Genomic DNA, 9652 nt, shown 5'->3' on the forward strand with positions numbered 1-9652 from the left:
TCTCTCTGCCCTCTGTAAGTTATTGGGAATCATTGGAATACCGTCAGCTTTTCTTGTGTTTGGCTAGAAATCTCTAAGTTTCTCAGATCTTACTCCTCACTCAGTTTCAACACACTTTCCTGTACATTCCTCCCCTCCCCCTTCTCTTTACCTAGTCTGCCTCAACTGCTCCTGTCTGTGGAACTTTTCTTTGTGCTTCCTCCTGATTCTGAACTACCCCTAGTCCTATTCCTAGTGACCTGTCTCAAGAACCCCATCCTGCTTGGCTTCTCAGCCCTCCATTGGGCTCTCAACTTTCTCTAAGGGATTCTGTATTTCTCTCTAGAGTCAAGAAAAAGAAACAGAGATCACAGGGTAAACACTGGGGCCTGCCTTCAGGGAGTTCCCAGTACAGTAAAGAGGTTGGGCAGAACATGAGGAACAAATTATATGTTGTGGAAATTCAGCAGTGAGAGATTGCTCCTCAGCGTTTTGGCTAAGATCAGGTGAAATTCAGTAGTGAGAAAAGGATCACTTTATCTGAAAATACTTTGTAGAAATGGTGATATTTGGGCTGGGTGATGTTCCACAGGAGTTGGGACAATGATGAGAAGCCTTCCAGACAGAGGAAACAGCTTATGCAATGGGTTGAAGACAAGAAAATGTCCACATCTTTCACCCATGACATCTCTTCTCTTCCCCTAAAGGACAGAGATGAAAGAAAATAGATTTCTTCCATCTGCATTGTATTTGCCAGCTGCACTTCAGTGACCCAAAGAGTAATGATATTAATGACTACTGTTTATTGAGTTATTATTATCTGCTCATCACTGTTTAAGTGTTTTACATGTATTGTCTCTTCTCATATTCACAGGACCTATGAGGTATGTAAACTACAATTATCCTCATTTTATAAAGGATGAAATTGAGAACAGGTGGCACAAATAGAAGCTCTCTGGCCTCTGTCTGTCCCAAGATGATAGTGTCTGGAGTCAGGGAGTTGGATTTTCTGTTCTGATAGTGTTGGGAGCAATGGGGCATTATAGTGTAGTGGGTAAGTATTCAGACTTTGGAGCCAAACAGGATTTGCATCCCGTATCGTCACTTATCAGTTTTGTGACCAAGGACAAGTTACTTAACTTCTCTGGTCCTCAGTTTTTTTTTGTTTTGTTTTTTAATCCTCACCCAAGGACATTTTTTGATATTTTGTTTAGATAGAGTGGGAGGGAGAAAGAGAGAGAGAAACATCAACATGAAAGAGACACATCGAGTGGTTGCCACCCACAGGACCCAACCAGGGCCGGGACAAACCGCAACTGAGGTACGAGCCTCTAGTGGGAACCTTACCCGGGTCTCTCCAGACGGCAGGCCAATGCTCTAACCTCTGAGCCAAACCAGCCAGGGCTGGTCCTCAGTTTTTACAGTAAAATAATAAAGGTAATAATGATATCCTATTTCAAAGAATTATTATAAGTAAGATAATACATATAAAGTACTAAGAACAATGCCCTGCACATTAGTTCTCAGGGTTAGCAAAAAAGAAAAAACAAAACAACAACCCAAACCTCATATCAGCCAGGATTCTAAAGTCATAGTGACAGAACCTTAGCTCAAACTAATTTAATTAAAAAGACTTAATTCATGTTACTAAAAAATTTAGAGCTACGATGGCTTCAGAACTAGCTGCATCCAGCAGTTTAAACAATCCAGTAATCTCTCCCCATTTCTCCACTGACTTAACTTTATTCTCAACAGATTTCTGCTTTGTGGTGAAAAAGATGGCCCTCAGCAACCCCAGGCTTAAATCCTACATTTTTAGCATCCTCAGTGGAAAGAGAACTCTTTCTTGAGAGCCCTTAGTTTGAAAAGTTTCTTCTATGAATAAATGTGAGATGATGACAGAAAATCCTTAGAGCATGTTTTAGGCTCTTTACCCTGGAACTCTCTCACTTACTAAGCCAGATATGACTATGATTCCATCCCGTGACCTTTCTGAGCATTGGTGATAGCTCCCCTCTTCACTGTTCCCCTGGCCCCTGTTCTGATTGTTTGCATCCAAAGAGTTTGTGGCCAGTCTGACCCAACCAGACTTTCCTTTGGGATCTCGCTGGGAAAGACAGGAACGAGATAAGATGACTGGCTTGATTTGGTGGTAGCCTCAAGGCAAAGGAATCAGGGAGTACTGGTGTTCAGTTCCCTATAGCAGCTTTGGGTTTCCCGGGCCCACAATGCTGGAAGAGAGTTAAGTAGTGAGTAGAGTTTTGTTTGTTTGTTTTGCTGTAAATTTGTTAAATAGAGTCTGGTTGAAGGCAAGTCACAGAACAGCGGTGTATAGATTATGCAAGTCTCAAATGTCTCTAACAATAAACAATTTATGGAAATAATTTTCTAGGTACTGGAAATACAGCATTGAATGAAAAAGTCAAGGTCTTGGATCTGATAAGTCAAGAGAATATATATATAAACAAAAGAAATCAGATAGTGATATGTGCTATGAAGGAATTAAAACAGAAGTGTGAAAGAGGGTGAGGATGGCCATTGTACACAGGTGGTCAGAACTGGCCTCTTTGAGGAGGTGACAATTGAGCCTGATAGCCTGAAAGATGAGAAGGCACCAGTTGTGGATGATCTGGTGGTGAGGCCTCCTAATCCAAGCGTTGTTACATGTGGAGAAAGAACCACTGCAAGGTGGGGAAATTTTTCACAGGTATTTATTGAGGATCTATTATGTTGCAGGTGCTATGCTAGGAATTGATAATGGAGCAATGGATAATACAACCACATTATTCCCTTCCCTTGTGGGTCTTATGGTCTAGGCATTTTTGGAAGAGATGTAGCCTTTGAAGAAATACATTTTGGGGATGATATCAGACCAAAGACCTCTTTCTACTGGGGAGAGATGAAGTTTGGGGCACACATAAACCCAGATCTGATTGATGAGGAAGAACCAGCTGTGTTATGATCTGGGGAAGAGCATTTCAGGTAGAGGGGTCAGCTAGTACAAAAACCCTGAGATGTGTTCAAAGAATACAAGGAGACCAGTGTGGCTAGAGCGTAAGTGAGGCAAAAGAAGCAGGAGGGTTGGAGAGCTTGACAGAGGCCAAATAAGAGGATTGGTAAACTATTGGAGAATTTTTAAAGCAAGACGGACGTGATCTGATTTTTTTTCTTTTTAGAAAGTTCACTGATTTCTGCAAGGAAAACGGGCAAAAATGGAAGCAGGAGGCATATTAGGAGGCAGTACATTTGTCCAGATGAGAAAGGATGGTGACTTGAATATAGTGACGGTAGTAAAAACGAAGAGAAGCAGATATATTTTGGGTATAGAGAAAACAGGACTTGATGATGACATTAGAAAAAGAGGAACTCAGCATGATAATAAATACTCTGTGAGAGTATTTATACCTCACAACTCTATGAGAATAGCTACTATTTTTTTAAAATGTGTTTTTATTGATTTTTTTAGAGAGAGATAGTAACATCAATGTGAGAGAAACATCGATCGACCACCCTCTGCATGCTCCCCCACTGAGGATTGAGCCCATAACCCGGGCATGTGCCCTGACTGGGAATTGAACCAGGACCTCTCAGTCCATGAGATGACACTAGCCAGGCAAGAATAGCTACTATTATTAGATGCATTTTACATATAAGGAAACAGGTACAGCAAGGTGAATTCATTTGCCCAAATTAAGGAAGGTGGTAAGTGGTAGGGTTATATTTCCAACCCAGGCAGTCTGGTCCCAGAGCCAGACTTTTTTTTTCTTTTGGGAAAGAAAAAGGAAGGAGGGCACATTAAACCAACATTAAGAAAATAGTATTTCCCTAGCCGGGTAGCTCAGTTAGTTAGAGCATTGTTCCTATCTGCCAAGGTTGCAGGTTTGATCCCCCCATCAGGACACATACAGGAATCAACCAATGAGTGTGTAATAAGTAGAAGAACAAATCGATGTTTCTCTCTCTTTTTTTTAAATTCCTCACCCGAGGATACTGTTCCATTTATCGTCAGATAGAGTGAGAGGGAGAGAGAGAGAGAAACATCAATGTGAGAGAGCCACATTGACTGGTTGCTTCCCACACGCTGAACCGCAACCAAGGTATGTGCCCTTGACTACAATCGAACCCACGACTCACTGGTCCGCAGGCCAATGCTCTAACCACCAAGCCAAACCGGCCAGAGCTGTTTCTCTCTTCTTCCTCTCTAAAATCAATAAATAAAATAAATTGCCTCTGTTTTAAAAAAAAATCTTAAGCCTGGCTGGTGTGGCTCAGTGGTTGAGCGTCGACCCATGCACCAGGAGGTTGCCGGTTCGATTCCTGGTCAGGGCACATGCCCAGGTTGTGGGCCCGATCCCCAGTGGCGGGTGTGCAGGAGGCGGCCAGTCGATGTTCTCTCTCGTTGATGTTTCTCTCTCTCTCCTTTCTCTTAATAATCAATAAAGAAAAAAATTTAAAAAAATAAAAGACTTCCAAATTCAACTTTCTAAAAAAAAAAAAAAAATTTTATAAAGACAAATGACTAGATCTTATGGAAGAGGAAGAAGTCAAAGGTGATTCAAGATATACTGAGATATACAGAGATTGAATCTACAAGAATTGATTACATTCCCAAGTGAGAGGACACGTGTATGGAGAAGGGAAAGAAAGTCAAAGATAGAGTTTTAGAGGGAAGGGGTGGTATATCTACGGGTTGGAGGAGTAAAAGAGACAACAGTACATTGTGGGGAGACGGGTTGGGGTGGGACACCAACTTCTCTACTTGAGTTTCCCAGAGCTCTCCAGGTCATGTTATCTTCCAAGACGCCCTGCCTGGCTCCTCACCTCTCCCTCCCTCCCTTCCCCAGGACCATTCATACAAAAGCCTCATTCTTGGCTGAGGCAATGGTATACATGTTTTGTGTACATATTTCAAGAGTTTCTGAAAATACCAGCTGGTTTTTATAAGAGAGAAGTTGGCTTCCTTGGCTTCTGACATGCTCCTGTTCTTTGATCAGGATAGTGAGTTAACCTTGGGTAACTAGTCTGTTAACTTGTTCTTGAAGTGTGAGTTACTCAAAGGCCTAGGTGGGTGCTGTAGAAAGGCTAGGAATGGGTAGGAAGGTTCATAGGAACCTTTTATTTATCCAGAGATATTGGCATTAAATGTTATACTTTTCAGCCCAACTTTCTAGACTGTGGAAGGGAATTTACAGGAGACTGTAGCATTATTCTAAGGAACAGCTAAGAGTTCCAAAGCCAGACTGCCTGGTCTTGGAAATCTCAGCTGTGTGCAGTCTTAGATGAGTGACTTAACCTATGCGTCAGTTTTTACATCTGTAAAATGTGAATATTATATACATATATATGAGATACATATAGAATATATAGTTTTAGATCAAATGAGCTCTTCCATGGAAAGCTGTTAGCACAGGGTCTGGGACCTGACACTTAATGTATAATGTGTGAAGATATGCTAGGCATCATGCTAGGTATTTTTATATACATTGTTTATTTCATTCTTACAACAGCCTTCACTGAGGAAGAAACTGAGTTACTTGCCAAAGGTCAACACAGCAAGTATCAACAGGAGAGCCCAGATTTCAGCCAGGTCCAACAGACTCCACAGTGCTGCTGTGAATGTGGAGCGATGACTTCCAGAGGTGCCTCCTGTCTGTGGGCTGCTTCTCACTCTTTGAGGTCAGGGAAGGAGCCTAATGGACACTTTTCCATGGAACCTTTAGCTAATTTTTGGCTCCATTTCCCATCCTCCAGGGTTGGTAGATGCTTCCCAAGAAGGTTACTTGGTCCCTTAGAGACCAAATCTGACAGCAATATTGTTGGGCTTTTTGAGAGACTCTATAGGTGTTCCACTCTCGTGTCTTTCCTCAAAGGCAGGGAGTCTTTTTTGGTAACATGAAGACAAACAGACCAGAGCAGTGGTGAATTGTTCTGTATGAGAACAATCAAGGCTTTTTCAGCTTTGAGTGATAGAAACCCAACTCAAACTGGCCTCAGCCAAAAAGAAGTTTTTTTTGGTCCACGTAACTGAAAAATGTGGAGTTGGAGTCTTTAGGCTTGCTCTGTCCAGGTCTTCAAATGTGAACAGGTCTCCCTTTTTCTCCTCTAATTTCTTGACTCTGCCTTCATCTGTGTTGGCTTCATTCTAAGTTAGGCTCTCTCTGAGGTAGCAGAAGTGGCAACGAGTTAACATCAGGAGATGTGTAATCTGAGCAACCTTAACCAAGAACTTATTTTCCCTAGTAGTTCCAGCAAAAGTTCAGGAAGGACTTTTCTTTGTCCGGGCTTTACTCCGTTGTCTACTCCTGGATCCAAGAAAGAAGTTAATTCTCCAAAGGGAACTTACAGGGCTGGTGCTAGAAGATGGGACTGGATATCTGGCAGGAAAATCCATCATAGTAAGATGCCTTGGAATAGTCAATGCTGATGCCTCTTCCCTGGCCCATCTCACCAAGCCAGGTCTTCTTCTCTCACTGCTGCCAGGCACCCAGGATATTAGATAACGGGCCCTTTGATGGAAGAAGGCCAGCCAGTCCTCTACAGTCATCGTCCAGACCAATCACCCAGCATCTTTCTGTCCAGAACATAGGAACCCTTTCTTTAGGGTTGTCTTTGTAATAGTACATTCTTAAAACTGACTGTTAACCAAAAGCCCCAGTGTTTCCTGAGGACTGTCCAAGCCATCCTTGGGCACTAGATCCTCTCTTGTCAGTCATGTTTCCTGAGCAGCGGGGTGGCTTAAAGGTGTGAACCAGAGAGGCCTGAGGGAGAGATAGTCAGACTTCTGGTCTTTTCCCTGTGTGTGTCCATCTAGTCAAAGGACTACAGGCCACAGGCTTTGTTTGTTCTGTATAGTTGCTATTTTAATGTGAATTAGTTTCCAACATTTAAAAATAGGGGAATTTTATTTAAAATTTCAGATTTCTGGCTTTTTTTTAAAAAAAATCTAAGACCTAACAGTACTAGAACCACATTTCCCTATGGCAGCAGTTGATCAGAGCTAAATTGTGACTTCTCCCTTTAGACAGGGTATGTGCTTTCCAGCTCACCATAGTCTTCACCGGCCTGCTGTTTAAAACCTGGCCTAGTAAAGCATCATGTTTGAGACCCTGCTCTGTCCCAAGGCTTTGCTTCTAGCATTTGACTTGGGGAAAGAAGCTGGATTAATGTTCAGTCAGCAGTTTACTTGGGACAGTGCTGTTGCTTAGGAAAACTAATAACCCAATAAAAGAGTTTATGGAAAAGAGTGTGCACAACTTTGGTCTGTTTGTGAGTTTGGTCATCTTTTGCAGTAAATACTCTTGGCATATCAAACCTCCCATCACAAATGTTCCTTCTCAAATAGTAACATGTCCTTCTGTCTTACAAGTTGCCACCCAGTGAAGGAATCCCTCCCACTCCCAAGGGATGTTCATTCAGCCTCTGCTTGACCTCTTCCAGCAGCCAGAGAGCTTATTACCTCCTCACACGGCAGTCAGTTCCATTCTTGGACAGATACATTATTTAAAATATTTTTCTTATGTTGAGGCAGCTACTATCTCCTTGGGACTAAAAGCCACAAAATGCTGGAGCAGGGAAGGGAAACTTATTTTTTCAGGAGCATGAGCTTCCACTTATCCATCCTGCATTCAGGGCAAACACCGACAATCACAGTACTCTTTCTCACTGAGTCAGAAAGTAGAATGTACCCTTAAAACTTTTTTAAAGTTAAATCATGCTAAAATTTACAGAAGTAAAAATGTTCACTTGTAACTAGTGAGATAGTAAAAAGTTATGTAGACAATGTTAATAATTCCTCCTCCTCTCCAACATAACTAATGTGAACAGGGCCTGTCCTTTTTACATTTTTCTATACACACATATACACGTGTGAACATATATTCAGATATAAGATGTATAATGGTCTTTGGATATGGCTTTTTTTTTTTTTACAAAAATGACATCACATTGTACATATTATTTTGCAGCTTGTGGACATCCCTCCAGGTCAGTAAAGATCAAACACTATATAGAGATAAAGATTTTTTTGTGTTCTGATATCGGGATCAAGCATGTTTTTAACAGCTTCCTAATATCCCATTCTTTGAAGTGTGCCCCAATTTATTTTTTTTATTACCTTTTTAAATCCTCACCCGAGGATATTTTTCCATTTATCTTCAGACAGAGTGGGAAGGAGGGAGGGAGGGAGAGAGAAACATCGACATGAGAGAGACACATCGAGTGGTTGCCTCCCGCATGACCCCCACCAGGGTCAGGGATGAACCGAAACTGAGGTACACACACTTAACTGGAATCAAACTCTCCACTCCTTGGTATGCGGGCTGAAGCTCTAACCACTGAGCAAAACTGGCCAGGGCAGATGTGCCCCAATTTATTAATCATTCTTCATTGCTTCATTTCTTCAGGATCCTTCTGACCAGGCATACACTACCAGTCAATTTGAGTTAGCCTGAGAAATAAAACTCACTTGTTATGTGTGAGCCAATCTATTTTCTTATCTCACATTCTAGAGAAAAGAAACAGACAAGCTCAAAGATCTAAGTGAATCCATGGCTGGGGCCAGACTAGAACTCAATTTTCTTGACTTTCAACATTTCCTATGTCACATGTTGCCTCTCACTTGGAAATGTCTACCCAGGTTCCTGTAGTAAGTCAATAAATCTAATTCCTCTTCTCTGTACTACCCCTTCAAATATTTGGAGTCAGTTATGCAATTGCTCCTGAGTCTTCTCTTCAGGAAAAATTTCCTCAGTGCCTTCACATTTTTCTTTTATGATTTTAAAATCCCTTTACCATCCTGTGGGATGTTCCTTCTGTCTTCTCCCCCAGGACTATAGAAATCCCAGGTGTCACTTCCATTCTCACCTTTTTTTTTTTTGGCATCTATTATATTTATAAACACCTCCCCAACACACATATGTTTTTAAAATACACTGTCATATTTTTTTATTTAATTGATTTATTTTTATTACAGATGTTTCTCCTTTTTTCCCTATTGACACCCTCCTCCCCTTCCTGCACACACACACACCCCGCCCCCACCACACCATTGTTGTCTGTGTCCATTGGTTATGCTTATATGCATAAGTTCTTTGGTTTATCTCTTCCCTCCCCCCATTCCCCTCCTCAGATTTGTAAGTCTGAATCCTACTTCTATGTCTCTGGGTCTATTTTGTTCATCACCTTATTTTGTTCATTATATTCCACAAATAAGTGAGATCATGTGTTATTTGTCTTTTCTCTGATTGGCTTATTTCACTTAGCATGATACTCTCCAGGTCCCTCCATGTCATCTCAAAGGATAAGATATCTTTCTTTCTTACAGCTGCATAGTACTCCATTGTGTATATGTACCATAGGTTTTTTTGTCCACTCATTTATTGATGGACAATTGGGCTGTTTCCAGATCTTAGCATTTGTAAATAGTGCTGCTATGAACATAAGGGTGCATATATTCTTTCTGATTGGTGTTTCAGGCTTCTTAAGATATATTTCTAGAAGTGGGATCACTGGATCAAATGGCATTTCAATTTTTAATTTTTTGAGGAAACACCATATTGTTTTCCATAGTGGCTGCACCAGTCTGTATTCCCACTAGCAGTGTACTCGAGTCCCCTTTTCTCCACACTCTCGCCAGCACTTGTTGTTTGATGATTTGTTGATGACAGCCATTCTG

The sequence above is a fragment of the Molossus molossus genome, unplaced genomic scaffold, assembly GCF_014108415.1.
Source record: "Molossus molossus isolate mMolMol1 unplaced genomic scaffold, mMolMol1.p scaffold_m16_p_21, whole genome shotgun sequence".
NCBI lineage: Eukaryota > Metazoa > Chordata > Mammalia > Chiroptera > Molossidae > Molossus > Molossus molossus.